This window comes from Salvelinus fontinalis, chromosome 9, assembly GCF_029448725.1.
Source record: "Salvelinus fontinalis isolate EN_2023a chromosome 9, ASM2944872v1, whole genome shotgun sequence".
NCBI lineage: Eukaryota > Metazoa > Chordata > Actinopteri > Salmoniformes > Salmonidae > Salvelinus > Salvelinus fontinalis.
Window position 1 is genome coordinate 27,163,266 of NC_074673.1, and position 6,163 is coordinate 27,169,428.

Here is a 6,163-nt window from a genome sequence, read left to right on the forward strand (position 1 = left end):
CATTAAGGTTGCATTCGTAAATTTCCTCCAGTGTGTCTGAGTGCGTTTTGGTCCATTCGTAAATTCAGAGCGTTGTCAGATTGTCAATTTGTAAATTCTTTGAGTTTCGCTCTTGGAACGTTCAGAGCGCTTTGGCAAAGGAGTAGGATTGATCTGATCCGAGCTTTCTGACCTCACAATACAGTCAAGCGCCCAAGCTAACTGGCTAAAGTTGGCTAGCTTGTTAGTTATTTCCAGACACAAATGAGAGAACACCTCACTCTGACCATTTTACTCACCCTAGCAGAGCTAGTAAGGCTGTTTTCATGTTATCTAGAGCGTTAGTGACTGTAACTGTGCTGCTAGCAGCAATTGAATTATGTTATTTGCCAACCTGTCATATTCAACGGGTGTTGGCGTTTGTAAATTCATCAGTTAGTCTGCGCTCTGGCACACTCAAACGAGAGTGCTCTGAAATCGGAGTATATAGACAAACGAAATTTACAAACGCAGCCTAATTGTCTAAAATAGAAATGGCTACGAGCTTGTTGGAGCGAGCAGTTTGGATTAAATTATTTGAATAACATGTACAGTTGAAGTCTGAAGTTTACAAACTGTAGTTTTGGCAAGTCGGTTAGGGCATCTACTTTGTGCATGACACAACAATTGTTTACAGGCAGATTATTTCACTTACAATTCACTGCATCACAATTCCAGTTGGTCAGAAGTTTACATACACTAAATTGACTGTGCCTCTGTTGAATCATTGGTCATTGTGTTACATGACATACTTCACTATTTACATCTTATTTGCAAGCTAATGTTCATTATTCTACCTTACTCTGAGAAAAACGGGTATAGGACCTAAACTGACATGAAATAAAACTATTTTCAATATTTAAGAAAGAACATAATAATAGTTTCTGCACCATTAAATGCACACAAATCAAGGGGTAACATAAATTCCATTATCATACGATCCTTATTCTCTAGCGGCTAGCATAGAGGTAGATCTGCTCCATATTCAAATGAACCAGTTTCAATGGTGACTCTCCCCCAGACTCCTCAAACACATTAGCAGTTGAGGACTGGGACTGAGCCCCTACAGCAGTAGCTGGCTATGTCATGCTGCTGGCAGAGGACCTTTGCACAGTGACAAATACAGTTCAAAAGAGCACATTACTACCCACTAGCACCCAGTACAAGATCTTAGCATAAAAAATTAGTCAGGAGAGGGAATTCTCCCTGTAGCGTAATCTGGTTTCATTGACATGCTAGGCTGATGCTGGGGCATTCAGAGGCAAAGCTGGCAAGTGTCGGAGGCTACTATAGGGTAGAGTGGGGTAAGTTGAGCCACACTTGTTTCTAGGAAACCAAACACAAAATTAATTATTTGACCAAATATTTAGGAAGAGGTCATAATTTCATGGAGTTTGAAGGAAGAAACCACATGGAAAAAGTGGTAAGCAAGTTAGGTACAAAAAACAGATTTTCATCAAGTCAAATTAATGTATTGTGCTATGGGTTTCATGATGTGTCACGCCCTTGCCATAGAGAGGTTTTTATTCTCTATTTTGGTTAGGCCAGGGTGTGACTAGGGTGGGCATTCTAGTTTCTTTAATTCTATGGTTTGTATTTCTATGTTTTGGCCAGGTATGGTTCTCAATCAGGGACAGCTGTATATCGTTGTCTCTGATTGGGAATCATACTTAGGCAGCCTTTTTTCCGTTGGTGTTTGTGGGTAGTTATCTTTGTTAGTGGCACTATATCCCTGTTAAGCTTCACATTGACAATAATAAAAGAAAATGAATGCTCACCACGCTGCACCTTGGTCTCCTTCCCTGCGACGGCCGTGACAGAACTACCCACCACCAAAGGACCAAGCAGCGTGGCCAGGAGGAGCAGGGGTCCTGGGCCCGGGAGAAGAGAGAGTGGAGGACATCTTGGACATGGGAGCAGGTTATGGCAGGGGACAAGACCCTGAAATGGAAACAGGCGGAAGTAGCGAGGGAGGAACGACAACGATACCAGGAGTCACGGCAACGAAGCAGGCACGAGAGGCAGCCCCCAATTTTTTTTTTTGGGGGGGGGGCACGCGAGGAGATGTGCTGAGTCAGGTTGGAGACCTGAGCCAACTCCTCGTGCTTACCGTAGGGAGCGTGGTACTGGTCAGGCACCGTGTTATGCGGTGGAGCGCACGGTGTCTCCAGTGCGCGTTCATAGCCCGGTGCGATACATTCCAGCTCCCCGCATCGGCCGGGATAGAGTGGGCATCCAGCCAAGACGGATGGTGCCGGCTCAGCGCATCTGGCCGCCAGTGCGTCTCTACGGCCCAGGATTTCCTGTGCCGGCTCTGCGCACTGTGCCTCCGGTGCGCCTGCACAGCCCAGTGCGTCCTGTGCTAGCGCCCTGCATTTGCCTGGCGAAAGTAACCATCTAGCCAGGACGGGTTGTGCCAGCTCTACGCTTGAGACCTCCAGTGCGCCTCCACGGCCCAGTGTATCCGGTGCCTGCTCCACGCACCAGGCCTCCAGTGTGTCTCTCCAGCCCGGTGAGTCCTGTGCCTGCTTCACGGACCAGGCCTCCTGTGTGTCTCCCCAGCCTGATGAGTCCTGTGCCTGCTCCACGGACCAGGCCTTCTGCGTGTCTCCCCAGCCTGGTGAGTCCTGTACCTGCTGTACGAATGAAGCCTCCAGTGATGATCTATGGCACGAAGCCTCCAGTGATGATCCATGGCACGAAGCCTCCGGTGATGATCCATGGCACGAAGCCTCCGGTGATGATCCATGGCACAGAGCCTCCAGCGACGGTCTCCAGCGACGGAATCCAGTCCGGAGCCTCCAACAACGGCCTCCAGTCCGGAGCCTCCAACGACGGCCTCCAGTCCGGAGCCTCCAGCGACGGTCCCCAGTCCGGAACCGCCAGCGACGGTCCCCAGTCCGGGGCCTGCAGCGAGGGTCCCCAGTCCGGGGCCTGCAGCGAGGGTCCCCGGTCCGGGGCCTGCAGCGAGGGTTCCCGGTCCGGGGCCTGCAGCGAGGGTTCCCGGTCCGGGGCCTGCAACGAGGGTTCCCGGTCCGGGGTCGGCGACGAGGTGCCCGCACCTGAGGCGCCACCAAAGTGCGGGGAGCCAGAAGTGGAGCGGGGTCTACATCCCGCACCGGAGCCGCCGCCGTGAATAGATGCCTGCTCGGACCCTCCCCTATAGATTCAGGTTTTGCGGCCAGAGACCGCACCTTCGGGGGGGGGGGGGGGTACTGTCACGCCCTTGCCATAGAGGTTTTTATTCTCTATTTTGGTTAGGACAGGGTGTGACTAGGGTGGGCATTCTAGTTTCTTTATTTCTATGTTTTGTATTTCTATGTTTTGGCAGGGTATGGTTCTCAATCAGGGACAGCTGTATATCGTTGTCTCTGATTGGGAATCATACTTAGGCAGCCTTTTTCCCTTGGTGTTTGTGGCTAGTTATCTTTGTTAGTGACACTATATCCCTGTTAAGCTTCACAGTTGTTTCTTTGTTTCTTGTTTTGTTGGCGACATTGACAATAATAAAAGAAAATGTACGCTCACCACGCTGCACCTTGGTCTCCTTCCGACGACGGCCGTGACATGATGCTTGTACCTAAACTAAAGTAGATAATGTATAGAACAAAGTTCTATGAAGTTAGTTGGTCTCTATAAGCTTCAATATGAGGCCCTAAACCTAGCATTAAAGTGCATCCCTGTAGCTGTGTGGGCTAATATAGTCAAAATGTTTACCTTAGATTAAGTTGAGCCAAGGACATGTCGAGCAAATTGAAGCGTTTTCTTCCCAGGCGTAATGCAAGGCATTATTGCTAAGATATAAGGTAACAACAGGGCCTGGACTATGGTAAATTGTAAAAATAAGTGTTTGTTAGATGTTAAGCCTGTGTTCAAATTATAAAAAAATAAATGTGATTGTGTTGAATTATGTTTGGGAAATAAATATAGACCATTTAAAAAAGGTAGTGGTAATATTTAATTTAGTACAGAAATGTGTAGGTGGCTTAATTTAACCAATACATGGGGTAAGTTGTGACAAGAGACCACTTTTTTGGACACTATGTTTTCAAAACTGTAATGTTTACATGAATTCTGATTATTTTCAGGGATACACAACATCCTGAAATATATGTAGATATATTTGTTAGAAAGAATACTATATTTCCCTTGATGGAGTGATGTTGAATGTAAAAAGTAGCTCAACTTAACCCACTCTCCCCTAAAGCAGGTGTCTCCTAAAATGTCTTCCTACCTGAAGGAGAAACTATGGACCTGGGTTTCTATAGGCCAACTATAAAACATATCTTGTAATTTACAATTATCATAATGTTCAACATTACTGTAATACAAGTATGAGTATGAATTTGCAATGCAGTAGGTTACAACAGGGAGGGTTTTCTGTATTTGTAACTTTAAAAGCTGACTCATACACAGCTCAGGTAACATCAACTTTACTTGCTTTCTCTTTATAGGCTACCTGTTAGGTCTACTGACTAACCAATCTCTTCCATAGTTGATGTATTTGAAATGATTTCTTGAATTACAAATCATAATTGAATGTAGGGAAGGGAACTCCAAATAAAACTCAATGTAGGCATGCAAAGTTCCCACAAAGTGTCCTGTGTTATAACAGTTACACCAATATGATAGACAGTATATTGTAACAAAAGTTAATGTTCTTTGCAACACTGTAGTTCCATTGTGTGACCATTAGTATTACATCAATTTACTTATTTCATGTTTTACATACAACACAGTTGAATAAAAAGCAGAAGGGTCCAGGTAAGGCAAAATCTTATGTCAAAAGTAGAGGTCAGCCATCTTAGATCCTTCCTTGTGACGTCCCTATAAACACTTTTAAAACGTCAACTTTGATCAAGTACTCCTGACTACAGTGTGCAATTCGGGTCCGGGCTCAATGTGGGCGGAGTCAAACATTTGACTCTGTTTGACTCAACTTGGGTGACCTTGAAGGAGACTGGAAGGGTACACTCACCCCCCTTTTGACCTCCTCCTTTTCCGCAGCAACCAGTGATCCGTGTCAACAGCATCAATGTAACAGTGTAGCTTCCGTCCCTCTCCTCGCCCCAACCTGGGGTCGAGCCAGGGATCCTCTGCACACATTGACAAATGCCACCCTTGAAGCATTGTTACCCATCGCTCCACAAAAGCCGCGGCCCTTGCAGAGCAAGGGGACCAACTACTTCAAGGTCTCAGAGCGAGTGTCGTCACCGATTGAAACACTATTAGCGCGCCCCGCTAACTAGCTAGCCATTTTTTTATTTAACCAGGTAGGCTAGTTGAGAACAAGTTCTCATTTGCAACTGCGACCTGGCCAAGATAAAGCAAAGCAGTTCGACACATACAACAACACAGTTACACATGGAATAAATAAACAAACATACAGTCAATAATACAGTAGAAAAAGTCTATATACAGCATGTGCAAATGAGGTAGGATGAGGGAGGTAAGGCAATCAATAGGCCATGGTGGCAAAGTAATTACAATATAGCAATTAAACACTGGAATGGTAGATGTGCAGAAGATGAATGTGCAAGTAGAGATACTGGGGTGCAAAGGAGCAAGATAAATAAATACAGTATGGGGATGAGGTAGTTGGGTGGGCAATTTACAGATAGCCTATGTATAGGTGCAGTGATCTGTGAGCTGCTCTGACAGCTGGTGCTTAAAGCTAGTGAGGGAGATATGAGTCTCCAGCTTCAGTGATTCTTGCAGTTCGTTCCAGTCATTGGCAGCAGAGAACTGTAAGGAAAGGCGGCCAAAGGAAGAATTGGCTTTGGGGGTGTCCAGTGAGATATACCTGCTGAAGCGCGTGCTACGGGTGGGTGCTGCTATGGTGACCAGCAAGCTAAGATAAGGCGGGGCTTTACCTAGCAGAGACTTGTTGATGACCTGGAGCCAGTGGGTTTGGCGACGAGTATGAAGCGAGGGCCAGCCAACGAGAGCGTACATGTCACAGTGGTAGGTAGTATATGGTGCTTTGGTGACAAAACGGATGGCACTGTGATAGACTGCATCCAATTTGTTGAGTAGAGTGTTGGAGGCCATTTTGTAAATGACATCCCCGAAGTCGAGGATCGGTAGGATTGTCAGTTTTACGAGGGTATGTTTGGCAGCATGAGTGAAGGATGCTTTGTTGCGA